This window comes from Rhinopithecus roxellana, chromosome 6, assembly GCF_007565055.1.
Source record: "Rhinopithecus roxellana isolate Shanxi Qingling chromosome 6, ASM756505v1, whole genome shotgun sequence".
NCBI classification, from domain to species: Eukaryota; Metazoa; Chordata; class Mammalia; order Primates; family Cercopithecidae; genus Rhinopithecus; species Rhinopithecus roxellana.
In genome coordinates, this window is record NC_044554.1 from 15655124 (window position 1) to 15676781 (window position 21658).

At 42.2% G+C, this 21658-nt stretch overlaps 1 protein-coding gene across 3 annotated transcripts in view; it reads left to right on the forward strand.

The window, feature by feature from the left end:
* The first annotated feature begins 3836 nt into the window (after nt 1–3836).
* The window catches only part of SLC26A5 (solute carrier family 26 member 5), a 90446-nt gene continuing 72624 nt past the window's right edge, over nt 3837–21658 (forward strand). For all 3 annotated transcript variants that reach the window (XR_004057842.1, XM_010377624.2, XM_010377625.2), the window contains exons 1-2: nt 3837–3946; nt 6903–7031. The gene's annotated coding sequence lies outside the window, so the exon portion shown is untranslated. The remainder of the gene's footprint in view (nt 3947–6902; nt 7032–21658) is intronic.

The following is a 21658-nucleotide window of genomic DNA, read 5'->3' on the forward strand; positions in this document are numbered from 1 at the left end:
AGTTAGAATGGCAATCATTAAAAAGTCGGGAAACAACAGATGCTGGAGAGGATGTGGAGAAACAGGAACACTTTTACACTCTTGGTGAAACTGTAAACCAGTTCAACCATTGTGGAAGACAGTGTGGCGATTACTCAAGGATCTAGAACTAGAAATATCATTTGACCCAGCAATCCCCTTACTGGGTATATACCCAAAGGATTATAAATCACGCTACTATAAAGTCACATGCATACGTATGTTTACTGTAGCACTATTCACAATAGCAAAGTCTTGGAACCAACCCAAATGTCCATCAATAATAGATTGGCTAAACAAAATGTAGCACATATACATCATGGAATACTATGCAGCTATAAAAAAGGATGACTTCATGTCCTTTGCAGGGACATGAAGGAAGCTGGAAACCATCATTCTCAGCAAACTATCACAAGGATAGAAAACCAAACACTGCATGTTTTCACTCATAAGTGGGAGCTGAACGATGAGAACACATGGACACAGTGGGGAAACCATCACACACCAGGGTCTGTGGGTGGGGGGGTGGGGGGGTGGGGGAGGGATAGCATTATGAGAAATACCTAATGTAAACAACAAGTTGATGGGTGCAGCAAACCAACATGGCACATGTATACCTAGGTAACAAACCTGCACGTTGTGCACATGTACCCCAGAACTTAAAGTATAATTTTTTAAAAAAAAAGCCAAAATTGACAAATGGGATCTAATTAAAGAGCTTCTGCACAGCAAAAGAAACAATCATCACAGTGAACAGGCAACCTACAAAGTGGGAGAAAATTTCTGCAATCTATCCATCTAACAAGGGTTAATATACAAAATCTACAAAGAACTTAAATTTACAAGAAAACGAACAACCCCATCAAAAAGTGGACAAAGGATATGAACAGACACTTTTCAAAAGAAGACATTTATACAGCCAACAAACATGGAAAAAAGTTCATCATCACTGGTCACTAGAGAAATGCAAATGAAAACCACAATGAGATACCATTTCACACCAGTTAGAATGATGGTCATTAAAAAGTCAGGAAACAACAGATGCTGGAGATGTGGAGAAATAGGAACACTTTTACACTGCTGGTGGGAGTGTAAATTAGTTCAACCATTGTGGAAGACAGTGTGGCGATTCCTCAAGGATCTAGAACCAGAAATACCATTTGACCCAGCAATCCCATTACTGGTTATACACCCAAAGGATTATAAATCATTCTACTCTAAAGACATATGCACACATATGTTTATTGTGGCACTACTCACAATAGCAAAGACTTGGAACCAACCCAAATGCCCATCAATGATAGACTGGATAAAGAAAATGTGGCACATATATACCATGGAATACTATACAGCCACATAAAAGGATGATTTCATGTCCTTTGCAGGGACATGGATGAAGCTGGAAACCATCATTCTCAGCAAACTAACACAGGAACAGAAAAATCAAACACCACATGTTCTCACTCATAGGTGGGAGTTGAACAATGAAAACACATGGACACGGGAGGGGAACATCACACACCGGGGCCTGTCAGGAGTGTGGGTGCTAGGGGAGGGATAACATTAGGAGAAACACCTAATATAGATGACGGGTTTATGGGTGCAGCAAACCACCATGGCACATGTATACCTACGTAACGAACCTGCACATTCTGTACATGTATCCCAGAACTTAAGTATAATAAAAAAAAAGGATGGAAGGAAGGAAAAGAAGGAAGGTAGGCAGGCAGGCAGAGAGGAAGGCAGGCAAGAACACGTAACAAATATCTGTGTGGCTTTACAAAAACACAGGAAGAATAGATGAGAAGTAATGACGTTGTTTACTCACACAGGATTGGGTAGAATGGATGGAACAAAAGAGGGAAGACAATTCTCTGAGTATACGTTTTCAGATCTTTTAATTTTTTTTTCTTTTATCAGCTTTTAAGTTCTGGAGTATATGTGCAGATTTATTACACAGGTAAACGTGTGTCATGGTGGTTTGCTGCACAGGTCAACCCATCACCTAGGTATTAAGCCCAGCATCCACTAGCTATTCTTCCTAATGCTCTCCCTAATATTCTAATACCAAAGAAATGAAATTAAGCCAGCAAGGATGGGAAGTGGGTAGAGGGTGGGGAAGACTCATATTAAAAGTAAAGTCATCTCTAAATTAGAAATAATAGCAGTATCTATACAAGTAAATACATGTAAAGTGCTCAGAACAGTGCCTACTATATGTAAACACTGAACAGGTATTAACAACATTGCTGTTATTGTGTTAGTGTATTAGGTACCTGGTGCTACCAGCAAAGGCAGTTTATCATCCAGCTGTCTCCAGTGTTGCTACTCAAAGTTTGGTCCTCCAGCAGCCTATCAGGATCACCCAGGGGCCTGTTAGAAATGCGTATCTCAGCCCCTACCGCAGACCTACTGAATCAGAATCGGCATTTTTAACGGTATCCACAGGTGATTCCTATGCACATTATAGTGTAAGAAGTACTGGGCTACAGACATGTATGTATAATTTCATAGGATGGCAAAGGCCAAGTGGCAAATGAAGGACACCAGAAATGCGCGTCCCAGGAGCCCAACTCCTCTCTAGTAACTTATGCTGTTAAGATTTGTTTAGAGATATTCAAAAGCGTGGAGAAAAGCAAATTTGGTTTCCTCAGCCAGGGACGTGGAGAGTGGTCTGGTGCCCTTGAAGAGATCGCCCTCGTGTGGAGTAGGGAGGGAATCTCTAGCCCTTCCTCCCGGTTGAAGGACCGCACCAGCGCTCTAAGCCGAAGGCCTGGCCTGGGTTCTGGAGGTGGGGTCTCCTTGTCAGAAGCCTCTGGAGCCTGCAGGCGTGCATTTCAGCTTTAAGACCAAAGACCTTGTCCATCACGTGTCACTACAGTGTGCACGCGCAGAAATGCACAAAGCAAAAAACAGATGCTCTTAATGAACCAACTATAATCCTTGCTAAGACACAAAGCCAGAGGGAAGTGTGTATTTGAAATCATTTTCTACCCTTCACCCTCTTGAATCCCAGCACTCTGGCTGCGGCGCTCTCTTGTATCCCAGTTTTTAGAAGCCAAACAAGCTATTTCCTAATTTGTTTTTTAAAAGACGGAGTCTCGCTTTGTTGCCAGGCTGGTCTCAAACTCCTGGGCTCAAGCGATTCTCCCACCTTGGGGTAACATGTTACATTATTCTACTTAATAAAAAGCAAACGTTGTCTTGTAAATTCTAACTTAAATGCCCGGAAAATAACCTATCATGCATTGCCTTGTTGTGCAATAGTCAATATTTGCAAACAAAGTGTTAACCAAAGGCAGTTCATTAAAACTTTTTGAAAAAAACAAAAACAAAAAATCTCACACTTACATTGTCCTAAGGATTTCCTAAGTTTTCGAATGTTCCTGTATGAATCCGAGTCTCTATAATTACTGTAATTGAAAAGATAAGTCAGGGTTTTCTTTTGGTTCTTTTTTTTTTCCATTTTAAAATCATAAAACGCAATGTTTTCCACTTGAACGCTATACCTTGAGTATTGTGCTTGCTTCAGCCTCGAGCCTCTACTGACGTTCCACCTCAAAGCGACAGGAATGCCACCTGGAGAAACTCCTGGGCGGTAGGGGAAGAAAGCCGGTCTCATCAGGGTCCTTTTGCGGGGCTTGACGACCAAGGTGTTAAATTCCAAGCACCTTTTGGAAAGTTCTAGGTGCTTGGGAAGAGGCCCCTAGGGGGCAGGGATGCCCGCGCCCCACAGCGGAGTGTGTCTGCCGGGCCTGGCCTTGGCGGGGCGGGGCGGGGCGGGCTTGTGTTACCCGGAGGCGCGGGGCGCGGCCACCACTGCCCGCGGCGCCTCCTCCTAGAGCCGCACCTGGAGGCAGCGCGAGCGTCGAAGAGGCAGCGGCTGGGGAGCGCGGCGGGGCGGCTCCGCCCAGGGCAGCCCGGGCTGGTGAGTGCGCGCGGGGCCAGGGGTCGCGGTCCCTCGGGAGGTGGCTGAGCTGAGGCCCGCGGGCCCACCCGAGGAGGGGTCCTCGCTGTCACCGCCTCTGCCCCTCTCTCCCGGGCTCCATGCCGCGCCCTTTCCCTAAACGAACAGACGACAGGGCTGACCTGCCCGCACTCTGCTGGTCTCTACGCCGAGAAGGAGAAAGTCTCACGAAGCGCTTTCCTTTGCAATCCCCGTCCCCTCGCCCTCTGCAGCTGCACACAGCATTTTTACTTCACATTTGTCTCCTCGAATCCCTTCGGCGCTAATCCAGCCCTTTGCCGTTTCCAGTTTGGTTTTCATCTTTTTCCCGCGCGCCCTGGCTCTGCTCCGAAACACCCTCCTCTTGCCCTACGGTGGCCGGCACCAGACTCCTTGGGTCTGGCCTGATTTGTGTCCAAACCGAATTACACAAAACCAGGCCCGCAGTTCTGCCTCTGGCCCTCTCTCCGGAGACCGGCCGTGCCTCGTCCTGTGCCGGGCCGGGCTTGCCCGGCTTTGGCCTCCCGGAGCTCCCAGGGAGCGAGGCTGTGGTCCCGAGACTGGGCCCTCCGCTCAGTGCCGGGCAAGGCTCGAACCCCGGGTCTCCTACTTCTCCGCTCACGAAGGGACTGCTCTGAGCCTAACAGCCCTAAAATTTGGTATTGGCCCCCTGCGGGGAAATCCCCTTCTCCCTACTAATCAGGCATCGCGGCAGCTGCTCTGCCATCGTAGAGGTTCTGACACGCTGGACTCTCGAAGCTCGCGGCAGTGTTTATTTTTAAGAGAGATTTAGTTGATCTGGAACCAATTGACTTGGTTAACTGCCTCATCTAGAGCGCACCTGGGCCGGGCCCAGGCGGGAAAGCGTGCTGGATGTTCTCAATGAGCTCCGAGACCTACAGAAGAAACAGCTGCAAGGATCCGATCTGCTAGCTGTGAAGAAAGCCTCCGATACGCTGTAGGGTGGGCAAAATTCTTTTCCTAGCTTGGATGAGTAATGTGGATTCTAGAATTTAAACAACATTCATGGAGACTCTTAAAACAAAAAAATGGCAACCTTTTGCTGGGACTGACTGAGATTTAGCTTTTTCCTATCTGAAAAGTAACAATGTGCACTAGATACAAATGTATTGTCTAAAGTGTAGGAATCTACAGCATAGAAATGCAGGGGAATTCGGAGTATGCAATAGGAAATATCAACCTTTTTGAAAATGAAATTTAAAATGTGTTTTTGTCAGGCATTCCTTCTAATTACTGTAGTATTGCTTTGTATCAGAAGACTTTCAGGCAGAGGACAGGAGGGAGGAGAGAGAAATTCAAACTAATTTGCATTAGAAAGAAAGGGCGAGGAATTCCTAGGTAAGGTTGCTATAGCTCATATCTTAAGTGCACTGTTGGAAAGCTTTCTAGTCTATTAGGTAACACCTGAAGCCCCAATTCTCTTACATAGCATTTCTTTTTTTTCTCTCTTTAACTACTCTGAAACTGTACAGAGTTACACGTTCCTCATTAATTTATGAGCGAAACCAAAAGAATTGACTCAATCCAACAAGTATTTGAGCGCCTTTCGAGTAGAGGCACTTTGCTAAGAACAGAAGAAAGGAAGACTAAGGAAGTTTCTAACAATCAGTGGATTGTCTTGTGAGGTGTAGATGCAGGTGTGGACTGCCTATTTAATTGACAATCAAAATCAGTTGAGTTTTCATCACATTCTAAATATCATGTGTTGCCCCCGGTATCTTAATTTTTCTACCATTGCAGGTAGTCTGCATTTTAGTAACCCAAGTGAAACAGTTTTTGAGGGAAATCATGATAAATAAGAAGTACATCCATATTCCCAGGTGTTCCCATTATCATTAGATTAATAAAGTTAAAATCAAGAAAAATGAGATGATGATTTTCCTTTCTTTTGATTTCAAACTAGTGAAATCTTGCACAAAAGAAGACACAGCATGAATAAATTTAATAATTTTGTGCCTCAAAGTATGTTTTATGTAAGTCCATTCTTTTGGAGGATAGATCCAATTTCATGAACTCTTAATCCTTTTGAAGGCTAGTTCCAGGACCAACTTCATAAAATGTTTTATTGTAGGTACCAACAACTGTCAACATCAGTATCTTCTCCCCACCTTCACCCTTGAAAACAATTGTATTCTAGAGGACTATGAAGGAGGGGACAGGTCTGTTTCAAAATCTGGAGAACACTAGGGACTTTATCCCCCCCAAAATAAAAAAGCACACCCATTCAAAATCTTGTACACCTTTCAGAGGATTCCTGGTGCCCAGGTTGTGAGAGCTTGCTTCAGAACGGGTCAGCGAATTAGTCAGAGGGTAGGTAGGTGGAGGGAAAGGGAAGTGAAGCAAGATGTGGGTAAATTCACAAACTGAGTGGATATGACTTAATTTACTTTCAAATGGAATAAGTACATGGCCCCTTGAGTAAGTATTCTGTGAGTGGGAAGGAATAATTGTATTATTTGTAAAAGACTAAAGACAGATTGGCCTAATTTTTTAATTGATCAAGAGCAAGTCTTATCTTGAACATTATGAGTCTCTCATTTTTCTACTTTTCTTGCTCTTTTCAAGGCAAGTGCTCTAGGAGGATTTGGTCCCAGTACTGATGATGCCCCATTCGGGACACAATCTCTCATATGCAAACTTGTAGTCATGAATTGCTACATATGGGAATGGTTGAGTTCAAAAATTGAAATATATCTTTTTCACACCCTAGCAGTTCACCCTTAGGAAGAAGATATGATTATATATAATTAGCCTATCCCATGTAAGCCCCTCTGATAGCAGTAGCTGTGCCTTGGAAGGGAGTAGGTTGATATTAGGAATGAAAGGACAGCATTAAGAAATATTTTAGACATAGCTTCTTTCAAAAAAACAAACCAGCAACTGCTGAATTAACTTACTTTTCTTATTCTATATATAGGGCCAAGGAGCGAGCTCTCCCTTCTCCAGCTCTCAGCCCCAGTGATCAAGGTTTCAGTGAACTTCACTGGAGCTCCCAGCGGGGGATCTTGTCCCCTGTCCTGACTTTTGTGCTGCACATTGGATCTGGGTAAGTAGACGGCCTCCTCGAACTAGTAAATTGGAGAGTGGGTCAGAGGTAGTGATGGATTTTATCCGGATCAAAGGATTCCTCAAAATTTTCAGAGGTCTGAATCAGACACCACTACTTGGAAGAAAACTGTAAGAGAGAATACCAGAACCATCACACCTTACACTTACCTTTTAACTTGGATTAGGATCAGCCTAAGATATCCTTAGCTATCAACCAGCTTTGACTTACCATATTCTTGAGTGGCAACTAGGTGGTGGGCCAACAACCCTAGAATGTCCTTGAAAGATGCTTATTGGATTTGTAAATTAATGGAGATCATGGTTTTAAGCCAAGCTCTGCCACTAACCAGGCATATGGTCTTGGGCAAGTCACATGTCAGTTAAATTCTTTGGACCTTAATTTTTCTATGTATAAAATGAGGGAGTTATATGGCATCAGTGGTTCTCAGCAACTAATGTATAATTAATCAGATTTACTTTGAGGATAAAGTCCTTAGTGTTCCCTAGATTTTGAAAAAGACCTGTCCCCTCCCTCATGGTCCTCCAGAATACAAATGTTTTCAATAGTGAAAGTGTGGGCCAGGCTCAGTGGCTCACACCTGTGCTCCCAGCACTTTGGGAAGCTGAGACGGGAGTACCATTTGAGGCCAGGAGTTCAAGACCAGCTTAGCCGACATAGCAAAACCCTGTCTCTACTTAAAATACAAAAATTAGCCAGGCATGGTGGCGCATGCCTGTAATCCCAGCTACTGGAAGGCTGAGGCAGAAGAATCAAACCCAGGAGGTGGAGGTTGCAATGAACCGAGATTGCGCCACTACACTCCAGCATGGGCAACAAGAGCAAGACTCTGTCTCAAAGAGAAAAAGAAGAGTGATGAAGGTGGGGAGAAGATAATGGACTGGCATAGGCCCAGGCATCTTTATTTTTTAAAAGTCCCCCCAGCAAATACTAATATCCAGTCAGGATTGAGAAAAGCAGGCCCACAAAGTCCCTGGTAAACATAGCCTGGCCCAGCATTGCGCCTCCTCAGTGGTAATCAAACCTAAACATGCCTTTCTCAGAAGCAGTCCATATCAAGCCATTTCAGGTTATTCAGGGGAGCTGCTGTGCCTGCTCACCTTTTTGATATTCCCACAATGCTTTGCTGACTTTGCAGCACCCAGTAGTTTTTGACAGTCTGAATTAGGTGTAACTCTGCCTATCTAGGATGATCAACTGTTCCTAAAGGTCCCCAGAGACGATAACATCTCTGCTCTGGGTATCCATGCCAGTGTTTAATAACCTCTTGAAATTTTCTCCTTGAAGTGATCTGTGACTTGTTGAGGTGGGGAAGAAAGGTGTCAGCAGGGGATAAGCATGATCACCTTGATCGTCGCTGAAATGTGAGCTTCAGTGTCCAAACTGAGATAAAAAATGATCCTCACACCTTCTCAAGTAGTTGAAGACTATTGAGTTACCAGGGAGAGGAGAAAAAGAGCACATTGTTTACCTTAATTATTTCTTGGGACCTAATCATGTTGCCATTACACTGTAAATTCTGTAGATTTTCACACTTGGAAAATTCTTCTAGAGTTAGGACTTACTAAATTGTAATCCATGAAACGTATTTGTTTACCCTACTCTTCTTTTAATCTCCTAATACTCTTCATATCCCAAAGACAAAAAACTGTATGATATGTGACTGTCAGATCAGCAAGAGAGACAGACATCAGTTGACCAAAAATGGAAAGGCATTAAGGAGGAAAAACTGACAAAGGTAAGAAGTACGTGGGTTACCAGGAGCTACACTTAATTTCTCTCTTTTCTTTCTCGATTAGTCTTATCTCTGCTATAAGCCTGTTCTCAACTTGCTAAAATGCAGGCAGATTACCATATCCCACCTGCTCTGTTGGGAGCAAGCCTCCCAAAATCTGGCCATAAACTGGCCCCAAAACTGGCCATAAACAAAATCTCTGCAGCACTGTGACATGTTCATAATGGCCCTAACGCCCAAGCTTGAAGGTTGTGGGAATGAGGGCAAGGAACACCTGGCCCGCCCAGGGTGGAAAACCACTTAAAGGCATTCTTAAGACACAAAAAATAGCATGAGCAATCTGTGTCTTAAGGGCATGTTCCTGCTGCGGCTAACTAGCCCAACCTATTCCTTTAATTCGACCCAACCCTTCGTTTCCCATAAGGGATACTTTTAGTTAATTTAATATCTATAGAAACAATGATAATGACTGGTTTGCTTTTAATAAATACATGGGTAAATCTCTGTTCGGGGCTCTCAGCTCTGAAGGCTGTGAGACCCCTGATTTCCCACTTCACACCTCTATATTTCTGTGTGTGTCTTTAATTCCTCTAGCGCCGCTGGATTAGGGTCTTCCCAACCAAGCTCGTCTCGGCATGCTCCGTGTTGACAAATGTGGGCTTGTGGCCCTTGATTCCCGCATGTTCCCTGCAGCCTTCCATACACAGTGCATGCAGTGCTGTCTCCAGGGGTGAACTGGCAGCCTGGACACACTTGGTCTAATCCAGCTTTGGCCAATCCCAGGGCCTGACTTAATTCTAAACCATAGCTTAGGTTGGAGCATATTTTATTTTTTCCTGGAGTGGAAAGCTATTGGCAGTAAAGTTCTTTACCTCTGTATCTCAGAGGAGTGGCCTTTACCTGATGTCAAAAATCCAATGCAGACCTGCAAAACCAGCTCAGCTCCCACCTCTCCAGCCACCTAGAGCTGGTTGTACTCATTGCCAGTAAAAAACAAACAAAACAAAACAAAATTCTAGGATTGGAGTCGTTTTATATGTTCATTGCTGATCGTTGTTCCCAAAGATTTAGTAGTATTGGACACATGTTTTGTTGTTTCATAATTTATTCCTGACCTACTTCTTAAAATGAATTAAAGTAGGAAGAAATATACCAGGAAAAGGTAGATTTGTCATAATTTCAACTCTACTGGAAACTTAATTATTACTAAACTCAATGGCCCATTTATGTGTTTATAAATAAAACTTTATCCTCCCGTACATCTAGTTTCTTAAGATAATAAGAATAGGGTCGTGCTAGTCCTTAGGATTATCATTAGTTTGCTTTTTAAATCTTTACTTCCAAAAAGCAACGCAGTTTTGCAAAATAATTAGAAATGGTAAAATTTCTTAGCCAGTCCCTGTTTATTGAACACTTTTAACAACATCCTCAAAGGTAACAAGGGTTTTCATTGCTTCCTTTCTTGCATTTTTCTTTCCTTCCTTTCTTCCTAGAGTCACTCATTATCCAACAAATATCTAATGAGTTCCCCCATGCCCCTGACTTCATGTAGGTTACATTCTTATGAAGAAGGGAAGGGAGACAGAAAATAAAGAAGTAAACCATCATGTAGGTTAGATAGTGTTAAGTACTATGGAGAAAAATACAGCTCATAAAAACATGAGACTGTCTGGGAGTAGAGCATCCTGGCCAGTGCAAAGGCCCTGAGGCAGACATGTGCTTGGCATGTTCATAAAACAGCAAGGAGGCCATGTGCGGTGGCTCATGTCTATAATCCCAGCAATTTTGGGAGGCAAAGGCAGGCGGATTGCTTGAGGCCAGGAGTTCGAGACCAGCCTGACCAACATGGTGAAATCCCATCTCAACTAAAAACACAAAAATTAGCTGGGCGTGGTTGCACACGCCTGTAATCCCACCTACTCGGGAGGCTGAGGTGCCAGAATCACTTGAGCCCAGGAAGCAGATGTTGCAGTGAGCTGTGATTGCACCATTGCACTCCACCCTGGGCAACAGAGCAAGACTGTGTCTCGAAACAAACAAACAAACAACAGTAACAGACAGCAAGGAAGTCCATGTGGCTGGAGCAGAGTGACAAGGCGGGAAGGCAAAGAAAATGACCCCAGCAAAGAAAGGAGCAGTGGACAAGAGTTTGAGAGGGTGCTAAAGATCATACAGGACCCATTTTCAGTGGGATACTTGTAAGGTGATGTGAAGATGGGGTTTCTTACTGTTTAGTTGAAACAGCAGCAGCCTATGTTCTCTTTCTTCCTTGTTATACCTCCTGGATAGTCCCCCTGGCTTTCTCTTCCTCTCCAAATTGGGTTTCAACTATCAGTGGGGAGCAAACCTGAAGTCGTTTAAGGCATCTCATGAGGAAACTGGATTTTAATAGAGCAATGGCTTTAAATTTGTAAGGAAAAATGATTTTGAACTTAGAATCCTATTGTCAGTAACGTATCAAGTGTGAGAGTGAAATGAAGACATTTTCAGACATTCAAAGACTCAGGCCGTTTACTTCTGAGTACCTTTTCTAAAGCAGTTGCCTGAGGATATGCTCCAGCAAAATGAGAGTATAAAGCAAGGAGGAGGAAGATATGGAATTAGAAAGAGTGGAGCTAATCCACAATTCCAATGAAATAAATTGTAGGTTGACAGATGTTCACCAGGCTTAGAAAAAACTTAATACAAATTAGGGCAGATAGTGAGCTCAAGAAGAATGACTTTAGAAGAATTAAGTAAATTTCCTTTTATAGATAGAAGTAGCAATGAACAATATTTGCATGGTTATAGAAATAATAGGAATTCGGCCGGGCACAGTGGCTCACGCCTGTAATCCCAGCACTTTGGGAGGCCGAGGTGGGCGGATCACGAGGTCAGGAGATCGAGACCATCCTGGCTAACATGGTGAAACCCCGTCTCTACTAAAAATACAAAAAATTAGCGGGGCGTGGTGGCGGGCGCCTGTAGTCCCAGCCACTCGGGAGGCTAAGGTAGGAGAATGGCGTGAACCTGGGAAGTGGAGTTTGCAGTGAGCCAAGATTGTGCCACTGCACTCCAGTCTGGGCAACAGAGCAAAACTCCGTCTCAGAAAAAAAAATAATAATAAATAATAGGAATTCTTCCTGGTCCAAGTGCAGTGGTATTTACAACGAATTGATCACAACCAGTTACTGATTTCTTTGTTCCTTCTACATTCCCACTGCTTTACTTGACTAGCCTGAAAAAATGATGATGAGGATGAGGATGATGATGATGATGATGTTGGGACTTCTAGCAACATAGAGGGCTAAGCTGACTCATTCAGATCTTCCTCTAGGACAAACACACACAAAAAAAGGATAAAACACAACAGATGTTCAAATAACCTTGAAATAAAGACTGTCAGAAGGATGCAGAGAAAAATGTTTAAAAAAGAACAATAATAATAAGAAATCTCACACACAGCCCGAACCATAGGAGTTTTTCTGTGGGATATAGACCCTGGAGTATTGAATGATGAGGTTGTATCATTCAAACTTTAAAAGAAAATTTGGCTTCAGGCCCACAGGAGACCAGGACCATGGAACTGAAACACTAGATAAACCTGGAGCTCTAAAGACCTGTCTAGTCCATTAATAGAGTATTAGGCAAAGTCTAACCACTACTTAGGGAAACAAGGAAGTCTTGTAGGCCTTGAGTGAAAGTTAAAGAAAATCACCCTTGAACAATCAGAACCCTGGGCCAGTGCCTCATTCAGAAATTGGGTTCAAAATTATACTTCCTGTATGATTCAGAAGCCTCAAACCATATTAAATAAACACCAACAGTAGTGAAAAAGTCCAGGACCCACTAAAACCGCCAGAACCCTGGCAGAGTAGACATGAAAGCTTCTAAAGACACATCACAACTTAAGTGTACATGAAACATCCACAGAACCACTCCTCCCCTTTTACAATTAAATATGAGCTCACAATTTTAAAAACCTACAAATCACTGCAAGGGAGTGTCAGCAAACAGAACAAGCAGAAGAATCAGATCCCCAAGAATTTAAAACAATGGAAATAGATGAACAAGATCACAAATGTGTTAAAAATTATTAAAAGAATAAAGAGAATTGAAAACAAGGAAAAATGGAACACTATGAAATTAGAACAAGCTGATTTCAAAAAGTATAGAAATGAAAAATATAGACATTAAATTTTTTAAAAAACATAATGTCCTACTTAAACAACGTATTAGAGCCAAAAGTAGATTATTACACTGGAAGCTAAATCTGAGAAGACTATCTGTAATCAACCCAATGAGATAAAAAGCTGGAAAATATAAGAGGTTAAAGCACACAGTGACATGAGAAGCTCCAACAAATGTCTAATAGAAATTCCAGAAGGAGAGAGAAAAGGGAGAATACATTGGTATATATTGGTTTTATAGGTAAAGGAATTAAAAATAGTAATACAATTTAGCAAAAATATAAGTGAGTAAGGAGACTTAAACGTTAATATTTCAGCTGGGTGCAGTGGTTCACGCCTGTAATCCCGGCACTTTGGGAGGCCAAAGTGGGTGGATCACTTGAGCTCAGGAGTTTGAGACCAGCCTAGGCAACATGGTGAAACCCCATCTCTACAAAAAATACAAAAATTAGATGGGTGTGGTGGCATCCACCTGTAGTCTTAGCTACTCAAGAGGTTGAGACACAACAATCTATTGAACCCAGGAAGTGGAAGTTGCAGTGAACCGAGTTCATGCCACTGCACTCCAGCCTGGGTGACAGAGCCAGACCCTGTCTCAAAAAAAAAGTTAATTTTTCATGGTAAGCATTCATGAATAATGTCTAAACTTGATAAGTAAAAAGAACAGCCATATAATTTTATTACTTAGAGCAGTAGTTCTCGATTCCAGAAAAGATTGGGAAATGTATCCTGTGGATGGAGAATGCTACTAGCATTTAATGTCAAGAACAGAGATGCTAAATGCACAAAACAATCCCAAACAAATCCCACCTGAAATACCAGTTTCCTTTTCTGAGAATTGCTGATTTAGAGTTAATAATAAACTCACCAGAAGAATTAATATCAAAAATGATTCTAAGAAAATGGTGGCTGGCTACAGTGGCTCACACCTGTAATCCCAGCACTTTGGGAAGCCAAGGTGGGAGGATCACTGAAGCCCATGAGTTCAAGATCTGCCTGGGCACCGTAATGAGAGCCTTTCTCTATGAAGAAAAATTTTAAAACTAGCCAGCTGTGGTGGCACATGCTTGTGATCCCAGTTACTCAAGAGGCTGAGGCAAGAGAACAGCTCGAGTGCAGGAGGTTGAGGCTGCAGTGAGCCATGATCACACCACAGCACTCCAGCCTGGGTGACAGAGTGAGACCTGTCTCAGGAAAAAAAAAAAAAGAGAAAGGGGAGAGAGAGAGACAGGCAGAGAGAGATGGAGAGAGGGGGAGAGAGAGAGAGAGACAGAAAGAGAGAGAGAGAGAGAGAAAGAAAGGGAGAGAAAGAGAAAAAGAGAGAAAGAAAATGGTTGCTTCAGGAAATAGAACTCGAGTTGGGAAGAATGGGATGGAAAACTATTGTTTTTCATTATTAGTTCTTTCATAATACTTGCAGGTTTATCATGTGTATATTATTTTGGCTAAAGGTTATTACTTTAGAAAAAGAAATAACTAGTCAACCAGTAGATTCTCCTTTCATTTTTGCTAAACTAGAGAACTTTTTTCTATTAAAGTATCTGTCATTCAAACCTAAGCACCACTTTGAATTACTGAGCTTTTTACCTCAAAGAAAATTCTAAGGGCATATCTTGTGAGCATTAAAGATCTTTCAAGCGTTTCTAGCTGGAAAATAAATCTTGCTATTTATTAACTTATGGAGTCACAGCAAATTAGTGCTGGAAGGGATTCAACTTATTTAGTGGTATGGAATAATTTTTCCATGGCAGAGTGATTTTGAGCAGTAGTTTTGTATAGGCCAAAGGAGGACTGGGATACAGTCAAATAGCAAAAGCCCATGGCTGCAAATTGGAACCTGCATCCTGCCTTTTATGGACTTTAAAGATCTAATCCTACTTGACCTCTCCAGTTTTATTTCCTGTAACCACCCAAAGCACGATTTCTACCAGTACCTTTGGTATTCCATGAACATGTCCTATTAGCATTTACCTTTTCACATCTGTGTGCAAAATCACGTGCCTGCCTTTTTGTCTTCTATCCATTATTTGAGAGCCACTTCAAATTTAGTATCCTCTCCACAGCCATCCTCTGGAACAGCAGGCAGAAGCCAGGACCTGTGGTTACCCTACTTAGATCAAGTAACTCGCCAGATGTCCCACCATAGTGGCAGAACCAGGACTTGAATTGAGGTCTATGTGATTCCACAGCCTGTACTCCTGGCTACCATTTACAGATAAGGAAATTAGGATACGGAAAGCTTATATATCTTTCAAAAAAACATGCAGCTCTAAAGTGCCAGTTCTGGCTGGGTGTGTTGGCTCATGCCTGTTAATCCCAGCACTTTGGGAGGCCAAGGCAGGCGGCTTAGTTGAGGTCAGGAGTTTGAGACTAGCCTGGCCAACATGGTGAAACTCCGTCTCTACTTAAAATTAAAAAAAATTAGCCAGGTATGGTGGCATACACCTGTAGTTCCAGCTACTTGAGAGGCTGAGGCAGGAGAATCGCTTGAATCCAGGAGGCGAAGGTTGCAGTGAGCCGAGATTGCACCATTGCACTTTAGCCTGTGAAACTCCATTTCAAAAAAAACAAAGAAGTGCCAGTTCCAGCCTTCAAACACAGTCCTCCTGAACCCTAAGCTATGCATAAGGTGTTGCCTCTATGGATATTAATGTGTAAGAGCCCTTTGGTAGAGGAATTTAAAGGGAGATGATAAGTATTGTTTTTGCCATTGAAAGTAATGGCAAAAACCACAATCACTTTTGCACCAACCTAATATAAAAGAAGAGGGAAAGTATGGGCACAGCACAAGACTACATGCTATGGCAACCTTGGCCCCTGCCACTCACTCAAGATCATTCAACCAACATATGTCTGGGAGACGGCTGCATGCCAGGCTGTGTACTTGATGCTCAGAAAGAACAGTCCTGCCCTCATCGAGCTTACAGTCTACATTCAAAACCAGCTTGCATAGGTCTTAGGGCCTTTTGCTCTTTCTACATATTGAGCCACTATAATTAATCAATGATAGTTAATAAGGGAAAACAGATAGGTAATATATTCTGGTTATACTAACAGTCCAAAAAGTAATAAGAATAGAAAACAGCTTTTTCAAATTCCTTTTAGGAAAGGCTGATACAGTCATAAGTGAAAATATGTTTTTTCTGGGTTCTAATTCATCACACTTTTGCTATTTGCTGTGTACATTATAGAAAAGTTCACATCCTGTTGCTCAGGGCAATGTTGAAAAAATTCATAATAAAATTTATTCTTGTTGTTTATATTGAGGCCCATAGAGAAGTCATGTGAAAGATACAGTAAGCTTGGGCATGTGCTTGCATATTTGGGATTAAAAAGTTAATATATGCATTATTAAAGTTATAAATGTGTAAATTATTTTGAGTAGATGGATGAATGTCCTTACTCTCTTCTGATACCTCCAGTTCACAGAGAAAAATACTATTTCAAAACTTAAAGAAAAGCATTACTTTACTGATGATGGCTCTTAGTTTCAGACAGCTGAATCCATTCTAGCTAGTTTAAGCACCAAGAGATTTAATTGGCATTTTGAAACTTGCCAAATACTGTTCCCAGAATGTTGTCACTGGAAACGTTTAAAGATAAGGAAACATAGAAGCAGAGAATAGTATAGTTGTTTCCAGGGACTGGGAGGAGAGAAAAATGGGGGAAATTAATCAACGGAAATCAAGTAAAAATTATGCAAGATGAAGAAATCCTAGAGATCTACTGTACAGCATAGTACCTGTAGTTGACCACCCACTGCTGTACACTTAAAAATGCACTAACAGGCCGGGCACAGTGGTTTACACCTGTAATCCAGTACTTCGGGAGACCAAGGCAGATGGATCACTTGAGGTCAAGAGTTCGAGACCAGCCTGGCCAACATGGTGAAACTCCATCTTTAGTAAAAATATTATACAAAAATCAGCCTGGCATAATGGCATACAGCTGTAGTCCCAGCTACTCAGGAGAATGAGGCAGGAGAATCGCTTGAACCTGGGAGGTGGAGGTTGCAGTAAGCCAAGATGGTGCCACTGCACTATAGACCTGCAACAGAGAAGGTCTCTGTTTCAAAATTTTTTTTTTAAAAATTCTGACAGTAGATCTTGTGTTCTTATCACAAAATAATAATAATACATATCGAGACCATCCTGGCTAACACGGCGAAACCCCGTCTCTACTAAAAAATACAAAAAACTAGCCGGGCGAGTTGGTGGGCGCCTGTAGTCCCAGCTACTCGGGAGGCTGAGGCAGGAGAATGGCATAAACCCGGGAGGCGGAGCTTGCAGTGAGCTGAGATCCGGCCACTGCGCTCCAGCCTGGGCGACAGAGCGAGTCTCCGTCTCAAAAAAATAATAATAATATAATAATAATAATGATAATAATACATAAAGAGAAAAGCAAACTTTTGGAGGTGATGGATATATTTATGGCATACATTCCTCCAAACTCATCAATTTGTGTACACTAAGTATATACAGCTTTTTGTATGTCAGTCATCTCTCAATAAAGTGGTTTAAAAGTTAATAAAGATGAGGAAACTAAGACTCAGAGGCAAATTATTTTGGTATGTTAATTCAGCAAGCATTTTTCAGCCCTAAGTACCAATCACTGTACAGAAATTAGTAGTATTGCGTTTCTCCTTTCATGAGGCTCACAATCTATTTTCCCAATAGGTTGTGCATCAGTCTCACTCCATGAGCTTTAAAAAAATACAGATCCTAGAATTACTAAATTAGAATCTCTAGAGGGGGCCGGGCATAGTGGCTCATGCCTGTAATCCCAGCACTTTGGGAGGCTGAGGTGGGCAGATGATCTGAGGTCAAGAGTTCGAAACCAGCCTGGCCAATATGGTGAAACCCCATCTCTACTAAAAACACAGAAATTACTCAGCCATGGTGGTGGGCGTCTGTAATCCCAGTTACTTGGGAAGCTGAGGCAGGAGAATCGCTTGAACCCAGGAGGCAGAGGTTGCAGTGAGCCGAGATCGTGCCACTGCACTCCAGCCTGGGCGACAGAGTGAGACTCCATCTCAAAAGAAAAAAAAAAAAGAAAGAATCTCTAGAAGGCCTGGAAATTGTGGTTTTCATCTCCCCAGGTGATTGTGACATGCCACCACAGCATAGAAAACACTGGTGTAGTTAACCCTGCCATAACAATGTAGAACAACTGAGACACTTGAGGTGCTGAACCAGGGCTCTACCCTGATCGTGACCTCCAATTCAGAGCATCCGCCACAAAACCAGTGAATCTTCATTATTGGCATGCAGCTGATTTTGGCTCTTAGTCTGAAGTTTAAAATGTTGTTACCATTTTGTTACATTTTTTATTTATAAATATTTATCATGGCAATATTTTGTAAGTATCAGAGATGCCCTTTAAAGACTACTTTGAATAGGAGGCAGGATTTGTGTTTTGCGAATATTTTTTGATAAGCCTCTTACCCCCAAGTGACTGTAGATGGATCCATTTTCTCATCTACAAAATGAGGGAGTTAGATTTAGATTTTAAAATCTGTGATGAGGCCAGGCGCGGTGGTTCACACCTGTAATTCCAGCACTTTGGGAAGCCAAGGTGGGCAAATCACCTGAGGGTCAGGAGTTCGAGAACAGCCTGGCCAACAAGGGGAAACCCCATCTCTACCAAAAAAACACAAAAATTAGTTGGGCGTAATGGTTCACATCTGTTATCCCAGCTACTTGGGAGGCTGAGGCAGGAAAATCGCTTGAACCCGGGAGGCAGAGGTTGCAGTGAGCCAAGATCACGCCACTACACTCCAGCGTGGGCAACAGAGTGAGACTCCGTCTCAAAAAAAAAAAAAAAAAAAAAGGCCAGGCACGGTGGCTCACCCCTGTAATCCCAGCACTTTGGGAGGCCGAGACGGGCGGATCACGAGGTCAGGAGATCGAGACCATCCTGGTTAACACAGTGAAACCCCGTATCTACTAAAAATACAAAAAAAAAAAAAAAAAATTAGCCGGGCATAGTGGTCGGCACCTGTAGTCCCAGCTACGTGGGAGGCTGAGGCAGGAGAATGGTGTGAACCCGGGAGGCGAAGCTTGCAGTGAGTCGAGATCGCGCCATCGCACTACAGCCTGGGCGATGAGCAAGACTCCGTCCCCAAAAAAAAAAAAAAAAAAAAAAAAAAAAAAAAAAAAAAACTATGATGAAAAATGTTCTACATTACCTTAAATTTCCTCCCTTCATAGCTGTGGGGAAATGGACCTTGAAGCTCTAGGTCAATTTGCTTTGCTATCATTAGTATTTTGTGTTTGAGAACCTGCCAGAAGATGTGTCCATTTAGGTGATCTTAGTAAGTGACTTTTCTCATGTAAGGATTTGTGTACTTTTACAATTTGGTGATTTATAATTTCAATCAGCACACTGGAAACTCTTTATCTGTCGTATAAGAGTCTGGTTATTTGATCTCCTAGTGTTGGTTCCTTGGTTACTTTGCCTCTCTGCCTCTGATAAGATGGTTATTGATAGCCTTCGAGGCTTTAATTATTTAATCGTTGTTGATGCAAATAAAAATTCCCCCAAAAGGACAGCCTTTCATCATATCTTCTTCTCCTTTCCTTTCCCAGTTGAAATGTCCTTGAACTACAACCAGCTCTCTCAAAAAGGACATAGATTATAGCCAGGGTGCCAGTATCTCAAAAATATTTGAGAAGTCGTCTCTTCTCTGTGTCTCTTACTAACCCACAGAAAGTTAAGGTTGCCAGATTTAGCAAAGAAAAATACAAGATACCCAGGTAAAGTTGAGACAAACAAAGAATATTTTTAATATAATTATATCCCATGCAATATTTGAGACATACTTATACTAAAAGGTTGTTTCTTGGCCGGGCGCAGTGGCTCACGCCTGTAATCCCAGCACTTTGGGAGGCCGAGGCGGGCGGATCAGGAGGTCAGGAGATTGAGACCATCCTGGCTAACACAGTGAAACCCCGTCTCTACTGAAAAAAAAAATACAAAAAATTAGCCGGGTGTGGTGGCGGGCGCCTGTAGTCCCAGCTACTCGGGAGGCTGAGGCAGGAGAATGGCGTGAACCTGGGAGGCGGAGCTTGTAGTGAGCCGAGATCGCACCACTGCACTCCAGCCTGGGCGACATAGCGAGACTCCGTCTCAAAAAAAAAAAAAAAAAAAAAAAAAAGGTTGTTTCTTGATTATCTAACATGCAAATTTAACTGAGCCTCCTCCTACTCTGGCAGCCCTACAGATAGTGCATATCTTAATGCTTTAGAAAATCCATCTAATGTTTTGAGATCTCAATTTGTTTGAGATTTGCTCCTATTTGAAACCCACAAGGAAATGGTTGTGACAATTAAGACTGCATTTGCCTGAAGTATAGTGGATGTTACACTGCCCACCTCCACACAACTCTCTTTTGTTGTGAGAATATATGCATAGAAACAAGACTTTGCTTGAGAAACCTAAACCAAATAGTACTCCTTTGTAATTTGTATTATTTTGCAGACACAGATAAGTAAAGATAGTGCTATGATGCATTGCGCAGAATGTATTTGCACCCTATTTAGTTTTTTTTCTTTTTGTTTGTTTGGGCAGTGGGCATATGGATGGGTGGGTGAGGGTGTTTGTTTTGCCATTGCCTGAGTCAGTGATTTTGAACCTTAGCTGTACAATAGAATCACCTGAGAGCTTCTTAAGCTCTCAATCCCTGTCTGCTTTGCAGACCAATTAAACCAGAATCCCTGGAAATAGAGTCAGGCATCAGTATTTAAAACTGCCCAGGTGACTCCAAGGGCATTGGTTCTCAGCCATGGCTGAGAACCAATGCCCTAAATGAAAATGGCAGATTTGAAAAAGCTCTTTTTACCACTAAATTATGTCCTTATTTTAATCCTCTTCCAAACTCATTTCTTGTACTTTTCAGTTAGCATATTATGGCAATTACATTTATTATTTTGTATTATATCTTCTATATATGATGTATAATATCATAAAGCTTACTTTAAAAATGATTTCATGTGGCTTTAATCATGTCACTGATTCAGTATTAGTTTCTTAACATCTGTAATTGGCTTTCATTTTCAAATATTTCTTTGTGGTTTTTCTTACGTATTTTTCATATGTATTTCTCTCTCTGTCTCTCTCAGATTCTAAGCCAGTGGTTCTCAACTTGAACTGCTTATTAGAACCATCTTAGGATGCTATAAAGAAGTGCCCAAGCCTGCCTCCTGGAGGCCGTGCTATAATTGGTCTGGTGTGGAGCCTAAGCATTAGTGTTTTGTAAAAGTACCTGAAGAAGTTCTGGGTTTAGCCAGAGTTGAAAGTCAGTGTTTTCAATATGTCAAGTACCTATCTAGCTGATCAACTGCATATCCTGGGGAACTTTTAATACATAAATATAATTGCTCTGCTTAATGAAATAGAAGAAATTTTGAGGTTCTGGGAGAAGGAGAAATAAGGGGGTGGTAAGTGACCACCCTCTTGTCTTTATACTCTCAGATTCATGGGTGTCACGAGGAATTCCTGATGTTGGGGATAGCCAAAGGACTCTTAAGACTAAAGATAGAGATGCCTTGTATTTTGAGTGTTTTCTCTGCTATGCTTCAGTGTAAACCATTCTGTTGCCCTGAAATCTCCAGAAAAGGTTGCCACATACATGGGTAAGGGACACATGCTTACACCCACAAGTAGTGAATACCCATTGTTCGGGCCTCACCCAATGGAAATCC